The 18,698-nt window shown below is 37.8% G+C and overlaps 1 long non-coding RNA gene across 1 annotated transcript in view; it reads right to left on the reverse strand.

The window, feature by feature from the left end:
* LOC116571540 overlaps positions 1-9,558 on the reverse strand; it is a 30,051-nt gene extending 20,493 nt beyond the window's left edge. The window contains exons 1-2 of the long non-coding RNA XR_004277904.1: positions 9,527-9,558; positions 8,826-8,918 (exon numbers count right to left, since the gene is read on the reverse strand). This is a non-coding gene — a long non-coding RNA (uncharacterized LOC116571540). The remainder of the gene's footprint in view (positions 1-8,825; positions 8,919-9,526) is intronic.
* Between the last annotated feature and the right edge of the window lie 9,140 nt (positions 9,559-18,698).

Below are 18,698 nucleotides of genomic sequence, written 5' to 3' on the forward strand. Positions count from 1 at the left end.
TGTGAGAAAGAAGGAAACCACTGTCCAACTACTAAAAAGGCAGATATTTGCACAATAAATGTTAGGCTTATCAACCCCATATTCTCTTTTTTTCTGGGCCCATATACTATCTCTCCCACACTGCCTTGCAGCTAAGACCACGTGACCGTGTTCTGGTCAATGGGATGTGGGTGGAGTATGAATGACACTTCCATAGCCCAACATAAAACCTGAAAAATCCTCCATAGCTCGTCCCCTTTCTTTAACTTCTGGCTGGATTCAAAGGAAATGGGAAGGTTCTGAGTCCATAGGCTTTGGAGAATCCAGAATGGAAGGAGCCTAGATAAGAGCATGGTGTAGAACATTCCTACCCTTCTATATTGCACTGTGACAGACAAGAGAAATAAGCCTGTAATGTCCTACGTAACTAATGGGATTCCAGGGTTTCACTATAGTCAACCAGACGGTATGCAGTGGTCTGGCTCTATCCCTTCCATTTTCTTCCTCCAATGCATGATTCCCGTTATCCTTTTCCTGACCATTGACCTGTTTGAATTAACCCTCTTCACCATTCGTTGGTGCTTAGAGGGAGATGTGAAATTCCTGCAGAAATATTTCCACATGAGGAGACTGAGAACTTCCATCTGTGTTGTTACTGGGCTCTAGATCCTTGTGTTAGAATCGACCTAAGACTAAATAGCTGTGGGAATTAAAAGTGTAAAAACTAAGGAAGAAACAGGGCTCATAGTTTTTTTGGGCAAGGCGATGGTAGTAGGAAAGGGAACATACAGGCAGCTGGGGGAAAATGCCAGAATTCAGATCATTTTGTTTTCCAGTTGACAAGAAAGGGAAGAGGCTTTGAGCCAGGCAAGGGCACACAGATATAGCTTTCATTTCACACTACCAGTGGAGGAGAGTAGGAATGACTTTCTCGACTTCTTGTGCCACCCTGGAAATTCTGGCTGCTCCACGTCCTCTCAGAGTCTGAGAACACTCCTTCTGTTTTCCACCTTTTGATGAAAATGATAGTGATCTGTAGAAAAAGGCCTGTGCTTCACAGCACCTCTGCCCCATTCCCTCACAGGCTAAGCTGTCAAGAGCACCATGGAATCCCCACCCATCTGTGAGGGTGAGTCCACTTCTCAGAACTCTTATCCTTTTCCAAGGACTCTTTCTTCCTTCCTTCCTTTCTTTCTTTCTTTCTTTCTCTCTCTCTCTCTTTCGTTCTCTCTCTTTCTTTCTTTTTCTTTTTTTTCAAGATTTCATTTATTTGACAGAGAAATAGCGAGAGAGGGCACACAAGCAGGGGGAGTGGAAGAAGGAGAAGCAGGCTTCCCACTGGGCAGGGAGCCTGATGTGGGGCTGGATCCCAGAACCCTGGGACCATGACCTGAGCTGAAGGCAGTCGCTTAACCAACTGAGCCACCCAGGCACCTCTTTTCACAGGATCCTTAACTCTACTTCCCCCATGGCATTTTTTGTCCATTATTATAAGCCTCTGATCCACAAATTTGTTAAAAGGAAAGATTATTGATAACTTTCCTAGGAGCTGGGGATGCAGAAGAAAACAAAAGAAAAAAAAAATCATGCCCTTGTAGTGCTTAACGTCTACTGGGCAGGATCTGCTATTACTTGCCCAAGAAATTGGACCCTGGACCTTCAGATTAAACATATTAACCCTCATTTGGACAAAGCATTCTGTGTATAATTGAACATACACTTTAATTCTCTCCTGAAGGGGAAAAAAAGGTTTAATTGGAGAAAAAATGTACTGACTTATATATATGACTGTATATATATATACATATATATATATATGTATATATATATATAGTCTAATATATATATATTAGACTATACACACACACACACACATATATGTAAAAATATATTTAATGAGACCCATAAATCATGCAAAACAGGGAGAAAATAATTATGCCTGGAATTCAGACTTACAAGTGAAAAGTGACAATGGACAGTTTGGACCTATGCTAGAGTAATATGAAGGAAAATGATCATATTGGAGAAATAATAAGTTGAGAAGAAATAATGCATAATTTTCTAAGAGAAAGCAGATTTCAAAAATAGCCATATCTGCTCAACTTGACATTTTTATATAACCCATCTGTGGAAACTGCCATGTGTTGTCATATCCAAGGGCGATTTCCTGCTAACGGAGCTGCTTCGTGCTCAGGCATCCAGATAGATGAGTCAACGAAGCCCCCCAGTTTCTTATCCACTTCTTGTATATCCAGCCAGATGCAAGTCCTTTCTGAGTGACGGGAGAGTTCCTGGGCACCTTCACTATCCTACAGACTTTGCCTCTGCTTTCTCAAGGCGGTCTTCCTCCCTGACTACCTGATTCCCATCTCATTGTCACTTGTGACCTTACTTCCCCCAGAACATACTCAGTTACCCTTTACACTGAGTTTAACTTGTGCCTGAAGTGCAAAAGCAATGAGAGATGAATCTCTCTGTTTTGAATCAATCACTTCTCAAATAATTCATGTTTTATTTATAAATGACATTTCATATTGTATTATTAACTATAAAAGCAATTAATTGAAGTCACTTAGAAAAAGTGTCCATTTTAATTTGTTTAAGAATTTTAATAGGTATTTTAATTTAGAGAATAGGAGAATACAGAATGAGGCAAAATCCACAGGGGAAAAAAATGTGTATGTGAAAGTAGGTGGAACATTTTGGTCCTTTCCAATTTGATGCTGTTATGAATAAAGCTAAAAGGTGCAGGGTGCAGTGAATATTAGTGTTTTTTTGTTTGTTTTGTTTTTTGTTTTTGTTTTTTTTTTTGTTTAGTAAATATAGGCACCCATTTTAGCTGGAATAGAAAGGATCATGGCATATTTCATGTTAAATTAAATTTAGTAATGGGATGTGTCACAGAATGTTTGCAAGTTAAATTAAATTTATTAATTCTTTTTATTTTTTAATTTTTTTAAAGACTTTTAAAATTTTATTTGATAGACAGAGATCACAAGTAGGCAGAGAGGCAGGCAGAGAGAGAGAGGAAGGGAAGCAGGCTCCCTGCCGAGCAGAGAGCCCTATGCGGGGCTCGATCCCAGAACCCTGGAATCATGACCCGAGTCGAAGTCAGAGGCTTCCCACTGAGCCACCCAGGCACCCCAAATTTAGTAATTCTACTAAAAGTTTTTCCAAAGTGGATGTATATTATTAGCATTATTGATAGCCTCTTATCAACTGAAATTCGGTTCCCTTCAGACAAACTGGGGCTTGTGCAGGGTGGTAAGGCAGTAGACTTGTTCCCTTCAGATGACCACACACTCGAGTGTGTGCCTCTCAATTACAAACTGAAATCACAACTTTCTGCTCCTTAGAGATGAGAAAAAGAGGTGGCAATATAATTTCTTCTCTCCGTCGAAGAATGCTTCAAGATCAGGAAACATGCTTTCTTCACCTCTCCTTGTCTAGCACGATGGGTGTCACACTGGGAAGTTATCAGGAAATAACTTTTAAATGGTTGAGTTTTGATCTCTAGTTTCACTGCCAGATTCAGCAAGTCCTCTTCCTTCCACCAGACAGTCTTGAGGCTAAAACACCACACCTAAGATTTAAGTACTAAGCTCATGGATTGACTACTTACTCCCATTATGATTAGCACATATGATTTAATCACTGCTCCACAATAAAATATTTGTCATTAGCAGATACAAATGCTTCTCAAATGCTTCTCAAAAACATCGATGGCATCTGTGTCTTGGACCTCACCATCATTAAAAGCACTGCCATATGGAAGATTTAAAATTAAGAAGGTCTTCTTCTGCTACATGTCTTCCTGATCTTCCACCTCCTTAAATTGCCTTAGTCTCTTCTTTGCAATCATCTTGAACTCTGGTTGATGTACTTCAAACTCTCAGTTCTTCAGCCTCTCTAGAACTTTGGCTTCATCTCTCTCTCTCTCTCTCTCTCGTCACCTGTCACTAAGCCAGGAAGCCCTAACTGTGCATCTCAGTGATGCCATGCTTTTTAGTCTTCACACTCTTCTGCTTCCACTCCCAGACAGCAGAGTACTTTGGAAAAAGACCCAAAGCCACATGCTCTGTGTTAATAAATTCACAGCAACCTAAACTTGACTGTCATTCAGAATCTGTAATCATCTTGTTCCTTTCTTGCTGCATCCCTGTGGCATTCTGCACAGGGAACCCTACCTTCCTTCCTCAGGCCTCATATCCAAAACACTGGCTCCTTGAGTCTCTGAGAACCCTTCTTTGCCAATATTCCTCATAAAGTGACCTGTGTGTATCAGTACACAGAAACTCTCAGCACGCAGATCTTTTGCTCCCCAAACTCAAACCCTTCTGTCATTTGTGAACTATTTATTGACTACCTATGACAAGCAAGGAGTCATGAAATTTACTGCAGATGATATGTAAATGGAACAGATGAAAATTCTCTCTCAATGAATTTAGAGTCTGGAGTTTCTAACACCCTTTTCAAGAGTCTCTCCTGCTTCAAATACAGTTAGACTTTGCTATCCTGAACTTCTCCATGTCTTTATGATTTTTTTTCTCATTCGTTTGTTTCTTTCATTTGCATGTTATTTTTTGTTTGTTTGCTTGATAAGCATATGTAAGACACTTATTAAGCTAGTCTATGGGTTTCTTTTCCATGTCTCTAAATTAAAAAAAAAAAAAATAGCAAGGAAAATACCTTACATTTAAGGTGTTACTTTAGTATCTGTCAGGAACTATTTTAAGCTTATTGATTATGTTAACCCATTTATTCTTTTATCTTCTCAAGTACTTTGCAAAGTAGGAAAATGTTTGTCCACTTTACAGAAGTAAAAACTGAGATTTAGAGTAAATGAATGAATGGTCCAACGTCTGAGAGCTAAGGGGCAGGCGGCAATTTGAAACCAGCAAGTCTGGCTCTGAAATCCCACCCGTTTTCCTTAAATTCCCATGTTTGTTTTTATATCCTTATCCACTGGAATATTTAAGTAATACCCAGGCAGTAGTTTTCTCTTGCTGGTATAACAGATTACTACAAAGTTAGCAGCTTCACACGACACACGCGTATTACCTCAGTGTCTGTAGGTCGGGAGCATAGGTGGGCTTGGCTGCATCTCTTAGAAGCAGGAATCGAGGTGTCAGTCAGCCTGGACTAGTACTAGCAAGCACTGGGGAGACACTTTGCTCCCAAGCTGATTTAGCTGTTGGCAGAATTCAGTCTCTCATGCTTGTAGGGCTGATACATCTAGAAGCTTCTCCTCAACTAAAGACAACTCGGGATCCTCAAAACCCTGCACCTCTACCTCCTACCCGGCAATAGCACATCAAGTCCTCCTTATACTTCAAAACTCTGTCACTTTTCCTGCTGCTGCATCTCCTCTGTTTCCAGCTGGAGAAAGTTTTCTGCTTTTTAGGGCCCCATTGATTTGATTGAGCTTACCTGACAACATAGTGAACTCTCTCTGTTTTAAGGTGTGAAATCTTAATGACATCTACAAAAATCCCTTCATAGTCCCTTTTCCAGGTGACATAACATAGTCACAGGTCATCGGGAGTCAGATGGGACCGTAGCAATCATTCCACATGCACATACTAATCATTCCGAACGTTTTATTCCTGGGGCAGCTTTTGTTCTCTCTGTTGTCTTCATTGTCCCTTATTGTCCACTTACTCAACCCCATCATTGCTGTTTGCTCAGAATTCCAAAGTGAGAAGCCGTCATCCTCAGTGGCCCCTGGTACAATGGAAAAAAGGAAGATAGTCCTAGATTGATAAATAAGTTTTAGGACATAAAAACGTACCAGGTTCTATTTGGGACCCGAAGGAGATTTTCCTACAAAAGGCCAATTGAATGTTTTCAACTCTAACATTCCACTGGAATAAAAATAAACATCAAGATTTTGAAAAATGAACTTAGAACATAGGCCGTATCTTGAACAAGTCTCATTCCCTCTGCTAACCTTATTGCGTCCATTGAATTTGGCTACTATTTACCCTTTAAGTCGGCTGTGGAATTTTGGGGGCTTCCTCAACCCTTCCTGTATTCGTTTCCTAGGGCTACCATAGCGAAGTATCAGAAACTGGATGACTTAAGACAGCGGAAATGTATTCTCCAATGGTTTGGGAGACCAGAAGTCCAAAATCAAAGAGTTGGCAGGTTTAGTTCTTTCTTGAGTAGTTAGGGGGAGCAGTCTGTCTCATGCCTCCTCCCTAGCTTCTGGTGGTTACAGGCAAGGCTCAGTATCTGTTGGCTGGCGGCTACAGGACTCCAAAGGCTGTCTCCAGAGTCACACGCTATCTTCTCTCTGTTTGTTTTGGGGTCTCTTCTCCTTTTCCTACAAGGACGCCTGTCCTATTGGGTTAAAGGACCACCTAAACCCGGCATGACCTCATTTTAACTTGATTATATCTGCAAAGACCCTATTTCAAAATAAGGCCTCAGGTTCTAGGGATTAGGACAAGTCCTAACCTTGTCTTTTGAGGAGATGCAGTTCAACCCATAACAGCTCCCTTGTTCTTTTTCTTTCTAAACGTCAGATCTCTTGAAAATCCTAATTTACATCTTTCCCGCCATTCCTACTACTAGTACTTGAATTTAGCTTTAGGTATTCATTTCCCCTTGTGATATTATCACTGGTATTTCTCTCACTCAATGTATTAACTACTTTCAGAAAGAAGCAGTAAAGTGTGTGTATGTTCATTTAATAATCAAAGTCATTTTCCTAGAATCATATTTATGAGGACCAAATATAAATTAATGCATGTATGAGGTAAAAGGCATTTAAAATACTAAGAGAAACTTTCTGATTTTTAATGTATCAATTATTAGAAATAGAAAATAATTTCATTGAAAACTATATGTTTTCCATATATTCTTACTATAGAACTGATCTAAGCACCAAGAGTGTATCATTTGAGATTTCTGTACCAGATTTAATAATAATGGATTAAGCCTTTTTCTTCATCATATGAAGGAGAGAGGTGAGGGGTGCCTGGGTGGCTCAGATGGTTAAGTGTCTGCCTTCAGCTCAGGTCACGATCCCAAGATCCTGGGATCAAGTCCCACATCGAGCTCCCAGCTCAGCAGGGAGCCTGCTTCTCCCTCTGCCTCTACCCCTGCTTGTACCTTCCCTGTCTCTCTCTCTCTAAGAAAGAAAGAAAGAAAGAGAGACAGAGGTGAAAGAAATTTAGACTGACTCTTCAAATTATTATAAACATATACTCTTATTTGTGTTCATGACCATAATCTCTGATCCTTGAATTTCCCAAACAAATACTGCAGGAAAAAATTCATATAATAAAATCTTCACTATTTGTCATAGATTACAACTCTAAAGTAAAAACCTGGAATTACAATTCCTAATACACTTTCTTTTTCTGCTTTGCTCTATCCCTGATGATACTCTTGCACTACATGTCTGTTTTGCAAATAAATGACTTTTTTCTATATCCACACCCTGTGTTAACATTGATATATTTAATTACAGATACACAATGCCAACATGTGATGGAGCACTAACCTGTGAGCAGGTGACATTTTACATCAGGCTGATAAACTGAAATTCCGACTTGGCATTTTATGGATGTAGCATGAGGGAACACAGAGAAGGTCTACAGGCTATGAGCTACTGTGCTCATCCTGGGCCGGATTTACATTATTTAGCAATATACAGGAACTTAGAATATATATGAAAATATAAGATTCTCTCCTAACTTTTAGGAGGAGGAAATAGGTAAAAGAGTTGTGAGTCAGTGTTTTAATTACTATCTTTGAAACCTTTAACAAACTTAGAGTTCTTTAAAAGTGATATGTATTCTGTAGTGTATATGGTAAAAGGAAATTATTTGAAATAAGATAAATTATTTAAAACCAATTTTTAATTAAAAGTTTAAATGATACTTTGGTGGTTAAAATTCTTTTTTTCTTTTTCTTTCTTTCTTTCTTTTTTTTTTTTTTTAAAAGAAAGAGATTGAGAGCAGAGGCAGGGGACGGGGCAGAGGGAGAGAGAGAATCTTAAGCAGACTCCAACCCCCCCAGGGCAGAGCCCAAGCAGGACTTGATCTCACAACCCTGAGATCATGACCTGAGCCAATATCAAGAGTCAGATGCTTAACCAACTGAGCCACCCAGGAGCCCCCAAATTGTTAAAATAGTTCTTAAACTCATTTTAAAAAGAAATATTTGTATATATATATATTTATATATAAATTAATTTTCTCTTTGTACTTCTATCTCAAGGAACAGGTTTTCCTGGCATATGAAAGGTCTTAGTGTTTTTGTTGCACAGTGAGTTTGAAACATTTTCATATTGATGTATTTATCATGTCAGCAACTGAATCAAGATTCTGGTGGCACATAAAGGGTTGCTCCCGATGAAGTTAAAGATGGTCATGCTTCCTTGAACTTCTGCCTTTTCTTTACCCTATACTTCATGCGACCATAGAAACTATTCATGTCTTTAGCTGCATACAAATACCTTTTTAAAATTCCTACCCAATAACTAGATTTTCCATTCAAGCGCCACAATAAAATTTTAGAAATAATTTGTCCAGCCTGGGTGGTTAACACCGAATTCTTTGTTCAATACAACAGAAGCATTGCATTGTTTTCAAGTGCTGGCCACTTTCCTGCAACAACCGTCACGCCACAGATGGGTTTCTGGTTCTGCCCTCTAAAATTTAGTAGCCTGTGCTGAAATGCATCTGACTCTTATTGAATCTGGTCATATTTCCCCACCATTAGTATCCCATTCATCATCAGCCCCTGCTGCGTCCACGCCACCTGTTTGTTCCATCTGTGCTCTCTCCATCTCGGTTGCGTGCACCCTTTCTCTGCTTACTTTTACATCTACTTACTCATTAGCTGCAAATGAAGCTTGTTGCTTCCCGTCTGCCAAAAGTGTACTGGGAAATCCCACTTCATTTTTTCTTTTCATCATCTTGCTTTACCTAGAAGTGAATGAAATCTTTAGTCTTTTCATACAGTTGTAATGCCTACTGACAGCGTTATAACTTCAATATTTAGAGGAATGCAGCTGGTTCAAAGTGGGTGCAGATCAGGACATACTACTCTGCCTTAAGCAAGAGATGGATATTTTGAAACTCCTGCAGTGGATAATTAAGAGACCTCCACTGGCATAAATGCTTTAATAAATTATTGCAAGTGCTACTGAGATAAAGAGCACATGTATGCACCCTTCTATATTAATTAGCTATTTCTCAAAAAACCCCAACTTATCTCTGAGGCCTAAACACTGCTCTTTTTCTGGAGAAAAGTGGTAAAAAGAAAGAGAGAGAGTGACCTTAGTTTAGATAATTTTTCAAATATAGATATATTTTACTGAGTCATCAGAAAAGAAGCTACAATTGCTTCACTATATCATTTATTTATACACTTATTTGTTCACTTAATTTATTTAATAATTATTTATGAAGTTTGCACAATGTGGAGTGTATTGCTTTAGGTGCCTGCTATCAGAGAACTCAGAATTGAATGGAAGACGGAGCAGCATAGTTGTTAAGAGAGAACAGAAGATCTGCTCTGACAGAGGGATCACCAGGGAGCAGTGGGTTCTCCCAAGCAGTGGGCTCTGACCTTCACCTGGAGGAGGGCCACATGTGGATTGTGTAATGAGGGAACCTTTGTGCAAGAGTTCTAGAATGCCGGTTCAATTGGCTTAGTGAGGCACTGCCTATCACTGAAGTATAGGGGGTCGGGGGGGAATCTGTGTCCCCTTTAATGTACTCTTTATAATTACCTTTTCCCCTCCAGGTGCGATTCACCTGTTGGCAACTTGGCCAGGTTTCAAAATGTTTCAGTTACCTACAATTATTCTCATAATTTCATTTCAGTATTTAATCCTTAGTCTTACTTATTCTCCTTTTATTTCATTCTACTTAATACTCTTTCATTAAACTACTTGGATGTTTAATAAATGTGCACAAAGAATACATATGAAAGTGTGGACATAATGTGCATCCTCTTGTAATCACCACATAGCTTAAGTACCTTAAACTATGCTAGGCTCTGAGGTTCTCCCATGCCTCTGGTCTCCTCCCCCTAAAATCCTACTCCTCGGAAGAAAGTCATTTTGTGTCTAGAAGCCCTTCATTCATTTCACTAGATTTGCCACCAGGCATGCATCCCCAAACAGTATATTTACCTTTAGGCTTTAGGATTTTATATAAATGGTATCACAATTTTTTTTCTTTTTTTGTTTTCAAGATTTTATTTATTTATTTGATAGAGAGAGAGACAGTGAGAAAGGCAGCACAAGCAGAGGAAGCAAGAAAGGGAGAAGCAGGCTTCCCACAGAGCAGTGGGGCTCGAACCCAGGACGCTGGGATCATGACTTGAGCCAAAGGCAGATGCCTAAACAGTGAGCCACCCAGGCATCCCAACACAATTTTTTTTTTCACTTGGTGTCATATTTGTGAGGTCACCCAGTGTGTGTAACTGTAGCTTCATCATTGTCCCAGTCATGTTGTACTTCATCCTTTCTCCTGGGTTGCAACTTTCCAACTTTCTGACCTCTACATTCAGATAAAGCAAACCATTTACATATTCCTTCATAATAGTAAGTTCTGAGATGATGTTCTGAGATCATGTGAATTTTCTGTTACACTTTAACCCTGGTAGTGCTTTCATTTTATTGTTAATATTTTTGTGCTCTTATTTCTTAGTTTACTATCACTATAACAAACATAGATGAATTCTTTTTTAAAGCTATCAAGGCTTTTTCTTTTTAGTGAGATATTTATTCCGAGGTTTACTATATATTTAGATTTATTTCTACCAACACCCTTTGAGCTTCATTTGTGCAGTTTTTCTTCTTCTGTAATGATTCATACTTTTTCTTTCAGTTTTCCTTTTTCCTTTACATTTTTGAAGTTAGTTTTTCTATCTTCAGATGTTTTTCCAGCTATTTTAATACTCACATTTAAAGTCTACAGTTAGTATGTTTTATCTTTCTTAACATATTAATACAAGGACCATAGAATGCTTAACGATGATTAACTTTCCCAATTTACATGATACTTTGTCCAAAGTTTTTATCCTAAACTCACACATACACTATCTTTGTTGTTCCCTGTTGAGTGAATGTTTATTTGGGTTTACTCATGTATTTTATTTTTCAGAATCGTTGATTATCATTCCATGTTACAACTCATATATTCTTATGATCATTTTGTTTATTTACAAAGACATTCTTTTATAAATTTTGATTGTGCAGTGTGTGATAAAATCTCTAAGGATTTGTTTATGTGAAAAATTATTTCACACATTTTCTTGAAATGCAAGTCTGCATTTGTACCTTGAAATGCAACGTACAAAATTCTAGGTTGTTATTTTTTCATGAAATTCTGAACGTATTATCTTAACGGCCAAAAGCTTTCAGTTGAATGAGTTCTTATGCAGCAGGTAAGTGCTCCTTTCTTTCTAGATCCCTTTTTTAAATATCAACTTCCTTTATTCAATATTTATTTATTTTTGTTTGTTTGTTTTGTGAGTTAAAGAGGTCCTGATAGGAAGAGCTTGGGAACTGGTGACTTAGGAACTGAGTGCAACATGATGAAAGCCTTTTTTTTTTCTTTTTCTTTTTTTTAATGAAAGAGAGAGAGAGAGAGAGCATGGAGAAGCAGAGGAAGAGGGAGAGAAAGACTCTTAAGCAGGCTCCACACCCAGCATGGAGCCCGAGATGAGGTTTGATCTTAAGACCCTGAGATCATGACCTGAGCCAAAATCAAGAGTGGGATGCTTAACCAACTCAGCTACCCAGGCACCCCTCAAACTTCTTATTTTAGAATAATTTTAGGTTAACACATAGTTGTAAGAAATAAAACAGAGATCTTGTGCACCCTTTACTCACTTTCCCAGTGGTAACTACTTGAAAATATATAGTATAAAACCACAACCAGGAAAGGGTATCAACATCATCATTGAGCATCTTGTTCAGGTTTCCTCAGTTTTACAGGTACTTGTGTACACATCTATATGTTTGTGTGTGTGCATATGTTTGCTTAGTTCTATGTATTTTTATACTTAGAGGTGTAGATTGGTGTATCCAACATCACAGCCCTGCCACCGTGAAGAGCCTCGTGTTACCCTTTTGTAAACACAACCATATCCTTCCTACCTCCTCCTAACTATGACCTCCCCATGTTGATTCACTGACTGCCACTAACTTGTTCTCAATCTCTATCATTTTCCAATTAAAAAAAAAAAGGAATCATTTATAAGGAATAGACAGCACCTAAGCCCTTAGGAGTGGCTTTTATCACTCAGCATAGTTCATCTTAGATTCATGGAAGTTATTATGTGATTCGATTATTTGTATCTTTATATTTTTTAGTAAGCTGTGGTATGGATATAGCTGGTTGTTGTTTGTCTTCTTCTTGTTTTGTTTTGTTTTTCACTAGTCAACTACTGAAGGATACATTGCTATTAAGAATTAAGTTGTCATGAATATTTGTGTATATGTAAATATGTATTTTCATTTCTCTGGGATAAATGCCCAGTAGTGGAATTGTTGAGTTGTATGGTAATGGCATGTTTTAGTTTTATAAAAAACAAAGACAAACAAAACAAAAGAAAGCAAAAAATTGGTTTGAGCTGCTGCATTATTTTATTTTTCCATTGGTAACATACGAGTAACCCAGCAACTCTGAATCCTTGCCAGATTTAATGTTGCCACCATTTTTTAAATTTAATTTTAGCCATTTAAATAGGTATGTAGTGATACCTCATTGCCCTTGTAATTTACATGTCCCTAAAAGCTAATGATGTTGAACATATTTTCATGTATTTGCTTTCCGTCCGTATATCCTCTTTGTTGAAATGTTCCTTAGGCCTTTTGTCCATTTTCTAAGTTGATCACTTTCTTAAAGATCTATTTATTTATTTGAGAGAGAAAGAGAGAGAGAGAGCTTGTGCACAGAGTGGGGGAGGGGCAGAGGGAGAGAGAGAACCCCAAGCAGACTCTGCACTGAGCATGGAACCTGTTGGCTCAATTCCAGGACCCTGAGATCATGACCTGAGCTAATATCAAGAGCTGGCTGCTCAGCTAACTGACTGAGTCATCCAGATGCCCCAATCATTTGTTGTAGTTGTTGTTTTTAAATTGCTGATTCAGAGAGGATGTTACATATACTAGATACTAGTCCTTTATAAGATACATGGTTAGCAATTATTTTCTCCCAAGCTCTAGTTTGGCTTTCCTGCTCTTAAGAGAGTTTTGGGGGGCACCTGGGTAGCTCAGTGGGTTAAAGCCTCTGCCTTTGGCTCAGGTCATGATCCCAGGGTCCTGGGATCAAGCCCCACATTGGGCTCTCTGCTTGGCAGGAAGTCTGCTTCTCTTCCTTTCTCACTGCCTGCCTCTCTGCCTACTTGTGATCTCTGTCTGTCAAATAAATAAAATCTTAAAAAAAAAATAGAGAGAGAGAGAGAGTTTTTGGCAGAGCAGAATTTTTCATTTTGATGAGATCTGATTTATCAATTTTTCTTTATAAATTGCACTTTTATTGTCAAGTCTAAGACCTCTTCATTGAGCCCTTGGTTCTGAAGATTTTTTCCTAAAACTTTTGTAGTTGTATTGTACACTTAAATTTATGATCCGGGAACACCTGGGTGGCTTAGTTGGTTAAGCATCTGCCTTTAGGTCAGGTTGTGATCTCAGGGTCCTGGAATCAAGTCCCGCATGGAGCTCCCTGCTCAGTAGGGAGTCTCCTTGTCCCTCTCCCTCTTCCCCTCACCCCTGCTTGTGCTTTCTTTCCCTTTCTTACTCTGCCCTCTCTCTCTCTCTCTCAAATAAATAAATAAAATCTTAAAAGAAATAAAAAAAATAAGTTTATGATCGATTTTGAGTTAATCATTGTATAAAACATGAGGATTAGTTTGAGGTTTGTATTTTTTGCCTAAGCATGTCCATTTGTTATAACACCACTTGGGAATAATGATGTCTACGGCCATACCACCCTGAATGCGCCCAATCCATCTGATCTCGGAAGCTAAGCAGGGCCGGGCCTGGTTAGTACTTGGATGGGAATAATGAATTGTTACACACTTTTGTCAAAATTCAGTCTAACAAATTTGTGTGGGTCTATAAGTTTTGTGCCCTGTTCTATTGATCTGCGTACCTATTGCTCCTCTAACACCGCACTTAGAAAAACAATTCGGTCCATTCCCACTGCTAATTTCCCTAAAAACTAGTGATGTCTAGCTCTCTCTACTAATTCCCTGGGATCCATGGACACCAGTGTCATCTGGCTCAGCAGACAGAGCTGCAACGTGACAGATGATATAGGAATTTCCTTAACTTCTATTACACCACGTTAGAGCCCCTTGACATCTTATTGGTCCATAGCACTCCAATATGTTTCCTGTTTTCATAAATCCCTGGACCAGAAATGCACACAGATATAGGTGTGCCTCCAAATGTTTAAGGAAACATGTCCTCCTCTCTACAGTACTGGAGGGGATTAAACGGGCAATGCTGATAATCTGTAACACTTGCCTGAAAACATGCTCATTTCATTCTTCTGTGGAAGCCATGTTGTAATAGGGCTGTTTTCTCAAGCATGGTAAGTCACCAGTCAGGGTAGAGATGCTTCTGTCCTTAGAAACACCAATTTAAGAGTCATCTTCATGTAGTTTCCCTTTCTAACCCCTCGATTTGTGAGAAAATAAAGTTTATTCTTGTGAAATTCTCAAATGACAATTAAGCCAGGTGCCTGGGCCAGAGACTGAGCATGAGCTTAGTGGTTATTGGTGGTTTCCTGTTCTAAACCATTTCCTGTCAACAAGCACAAGCTGTGCTGGCAGTGGGGGTGGGGGGAAGGGGGTTAGTCTACAAATGCTAAAAGTGATCTTTAGTTTGTGGAGACATGTAACATCTTCTGTTTTCAGAAAATGCTGGAAAAATGAAAGAACTCAAAAAATAAATCAATTTACTGTTCAAATTTAGGAGAAAATATAAAACCCATCATACTTGCAGCGGATGCTCATTTGTTTCATTTTTAAGAACTGATAACATTTGAATTTTTTTTCCCAGCAAATATCCGAGTAAATAGTCAGCATTTCATATATTTAAATAACTGCTTAGAAAAAAATACAAATAAAAATATAGAGAGACCTATAACAGTATTTATTTATATATTTATAAATATATAAGATATGTATTTTATATATTTCTAATATATAAAAGACAAATAAATAAGAATTTAGCTCAGTAACTACTGTAAGGTACATATCTATATTTATCATTTCTTTTTTTCTCTTATCAAATAGGATTCAGTGGAAAATAAAGAACTAAAACAGTTTTATCCCAAAGAGGCTTCCCAATAAATCTCATAAGCCATCATATGTTAAGATTTTGAGAAAAGCATTCATTGTAAAATTTCACTATATCATGAAAAATGTAACCCTTACAAAAGAAGATTATCAGATGATAAATTATTGGTCTGGCCAGAATCAAACAGGAGTAATCCTGAGGCAAAGCTCTTGACAAATATCAGTGATTCCTTCTCAAACATGTGTATTTGGCAGGTCTCTGTGTAGCATACCTTGTGGAAATAATCAATCTTGTAGACACGAGTATCTATCTATCAGAAGGTTAAGAGACACAGCCAAGTACTGAGTATCATTTTGAACCATCTTAGAGAAACTGAAAAGTCAACACTGTTTTATGAGAGTATGTCCACCAATAAGAAATGATTATTAAATAAATAAACTATGAACACATAGTAATCATGAAGCCTTTAACTAAATGAATTTTAAATGGTAATATGGGAAGTCTTCAAAAAACTATTATCAAATTATAAAATAAAGGTGGAGGACATTGTAAATTGTGATCCTTCTGTGTTTAAAATGATTCTTATGTGAAAGCAAAAAGGGAGAGATATACAAATATAATTAATACACACCATTGTATACGCAAGGAAATATGAAAAACAGAAAACCCATTTAACAGATGTCAACTTTGAGAATGACTAGGGTGGAGAAGAAGGCTTTAACATTTTAGATTATAGCTTTCTTTAATCTCTGTTTTTTTAACTATGTGCAATTACATACAATTTAATGTGAATACGTGGTAGGAATACTGGTCATTTTCATTTTCCTCTTTAGGCAACAGATAAACACATTGATGCACAGAAGACATTAAGGAATACGATATTTATGAATCTCCCTGAAAAAATTCCTTAACAATGAAATCTAGTCAAATGAGACTAAATACATTTTTTAATCAGTGAGTAGAAATAGACAAAAAATGAATTATCTATTTGAATACAGAACTTCTATTAAATTACCATCAGAAATACAGCTAAGTGTACTTATTACAGAAACTTAGGTAAATATTATAAACCTTGACTATGTAAAAATAGTACTTAGGAAGCAAAATCAAAAATTGAGAGTGGGCAAGTAGAAAAAAGTGTGGGAGAAAATCTTTCTCCTTTTTCATACCTTGCAGTCCACAAAATCTAAAATCAAAACATTAATTTTAAAATAACAAGTTCTGGATTGTTTGGTAGACTTTTCTTTTTAATCAGGAAGAATTTAGAGGAATTAGTATCTTTATTTTGTGAAGAACTATTTATTGTAATTTTTAGAAATTTGTGTGATTCCATTTTTATTTCTTTATGCTCATTAATAGAAAATTAATAATTACTGTTAAAGTTTAGCAAACTCTTATTTATGCATATATGCATGTGTCTATATCCTTATCTGTATCCTATTTTTTCCATTACATATGTATAGAAACATATCTATAATATTCTCTTAATGTTAACTTGGTCATTACTTCTAAATAATTGGGCTTTAGATGCCTTAAAGTCTCTAGTAATTAATTTTATTTTTTCCAATTTCTTTTGCTGAGGTATAATTTACATAAAACAGTAATTTTAGGGACGCCTGGGTGGCTCAGTTGGTTGGACGACTGCCTTCGGCTCAGGTCATGATCCTGGAGTCCCGGGATCGAGTCCCGCATCGGACTCCCAGCTCCATGAGGAGTCTGCTTCTCTCTCTGACCTTCTCCTCTCTCACCTTCTCACTCTCTCTCTCTCAAGTAAATTAAAAAAAAATAAATAATAAAAAAATAAAATAAAATAAAATAAAATATTAAAAAAAAAACAGTAATTTTATTGTTTTAAAGAATATCCATCTTCCAGAATACAGCACTATATTATGACTGTCAAATTTATGCCAAGATACATGTTCAGATTCTGAACATGCCTGATGTCATCTAATCTCAGAAGCAAAGCAGGGTTGGGCCTGGTTAGTACTTGGATGGGAGAAGGCAGACTTTCCTTCCACTAGGAGTGTCAGAATAACGCTCATATAAGAGTAAGGGAGTAATACTCCAGATCTTAAAGAGTACATAAATCAGTCGTAGAAAATAAAGTATCATAGGCAAATGGTCAAGTCTAAGAGATCACACACACACACACACACACACACACACACACACAATGTGTGTTGCAGAATGTATAGCAAATAAAAAAATCAAACTCACCAGCAGCTTCATTTAAAGAACTACGGGCTGATTAGGTAGAAAAATTGGATTGGAACAAGTTTGGCCATGACTTCTATAGGCACACAAACAAAAACAAAAACAAAAACAAAAACCAAGGCATCAAGAATTCAAGTCCTGGGTGTCTGGGTGGCTCAGTGGGTTAAAGCCTCTGCCTTCAGCTCAGGTCATGATTCCAGGATCCTGGGATAGCGCCCCAGGTCAGGCTCTCTGCTCAGCAGGGAGCCTGCTTCTCCCTCTCTCTCTGCCTGCTTCTCTGCCTACTTGTGATCTCTGTCTGTCAAATAAATAAATAAAATCTTAAAAAAAAAAAAAAGAATTCAAGTCCCTTCCCTAAGATTGTATTTTCAATAGCTGGTGGAGACACTAGCAATCAATTCATTATGTATCAATTAAAGGAACCACCTAGTATTCTTCAGGAGATAACAAGAGATTGAATAACCAGATGGGAAAACCAACCAGCAATGGAGGCCCTTTGGTAGGCACCCTGTGCCAGACTAGGGCACAGATAAAAAGAAAGAGCAGGGGCACCATGTGTGGGGGGGCATAGTCAAAACTAATGTGCATAGAAGGGACAAGGAAGGAGAAAACGCTGTAGCTCTGGCTGATTCTGAATCTGACCTATTCACAGATTTTTACCTGATATATTCCCTCTCACAAATTTAAGTCAATTTCAGTTTCTGACACATCATTAAATCCTTAAATGGACTAAGACCCGAGTCTCTAATAGCCATCTTATATTCTACTTAGAGGTGGCATGCAGTTTTTGATATATCCCAGGACTTAATATGCAAAGTGGCTGAAGGGCATAAGAAAAAGTTTGAGTTTGAAATTTAAATGCTAAGTTTAACTTACTCTGAATACCGAGGTATTCCAGCTTAAGAAAGCCTGTCAGTTATCCAAACAAGAGCAGCATTTCCTAATATGTATTGTGGATGTGTGTGTGGATGTGTGTGTGGATGGATGTGTATGTGTAATTGAATAAATCATCCATTTTCCAACTCCATTTTGCTACTGGAGAAAACGATATGAAGAAGTCACAAGAGATTTTTACCAATTAGACCATTATACCCTAGTGCCCTAATGTTTTGGTACCTAGCTTGGAAGCAATATCCCCTTGTGCTTTCCTCCAGAGCAAGATGAGAGAAGAAACAGCGGACAAAGGGGTGGGGATAGGGAGAGAGGAGTAGAGGAAGGGATAGAA

Source organism: Mustela erminea, chromosome 13, assembly GCF_009829155.1.
Source record: "Mustela erminea isolate mMusErm1 chromosome 13, mMusErm1.Pri, whole genome shotgun sequence".
Lineage (NCBI taxonomy): Eukaryota > Metazoa > Chordata > Mammalia > Carnivora > Mustelidae > Mustela > Mustela erminea.